Source organism: Odontomachus brunneus, unplaced genomic scaffold, assembly GCF_010583005.1.
Source record: "Odontomachus brunneus isolate Ranch 3 - 2012 unplaced genomic scaffold, Obru_v1 Obru_scaffold_005, whole genome shotgun sequence".
In the NCBI taxonomy this organism is placed as follows: domain Eukaryota; kingdom Metazoa; phylum Arthropoda; class Insecta; order Hymenoptera; family Formicidae; genus Odontomachus; species Odontomachus brunneus.
The window spans coordinates 2,526,527-2,527,025 of record NW_022639455.1 but is presented as its reverse complement, the minus strand read 5'-3'; the positions used below and the strand labels follow the sequence as shown (position 1 = coordinate 2,527,025).

General features: G+C 50.7%; 1 protein-coding gene across 1 annotated transcript in view; it reads left to right on the top strand.

Moving 5' to 3' along the window:
* Positions 1-499, top strand: part of LOC116848635 (cadherin-related tumor suppressor) — a 114,572-nt gene that overhangs the window by 29,616 nt on the left and 84,457 nt on the right. The window lies entirely within an intron of this gene.

The following is a 499-nucleotide window of genomic DNA, read 5'->3' as shown; positions in this document are numbered from 1 at the left end:
ACGGGGGACTTATGTACCGAGGCACATAGGCGGCTTATCGGGCATACATCCACGCTCGCAGATTAACATAATGTCTGCTGCAATGCGTAGGTACTCATCTTTCCTCGTCTCTCTGTCCCTCCCCATCTCACCCTCTGTCTCCTTCTCCCCTCCTCCTCCTCTCTCTCTCTCTCTCTCTCTTTCTTTCTCTGTCTTCGTAATATTTTACTCTAATTTTCGCAAAGATACGTAGAAAATAATACTGTAACAAATAATAATGCAATGAGATTATGTCTAAAGGTGTATTTGCCGAAACGCGTAGTTCTAATTGCGCGAGAGTCGTCGCAAGTAACGTCGCTCTCGCACATCCGCGAGTTCACTTCACGTAGCGAAACGACGAAAGTTGTTGCAGAGACGACGAGTCACTGCAAACGTGGAAACGTGTAACGGAATCGCGCTTCGCAATTAATTCGCGGCCGGCCTTCCCCTCTCCCCCTCCCCCCCCCCCCCCCCCCCCCCC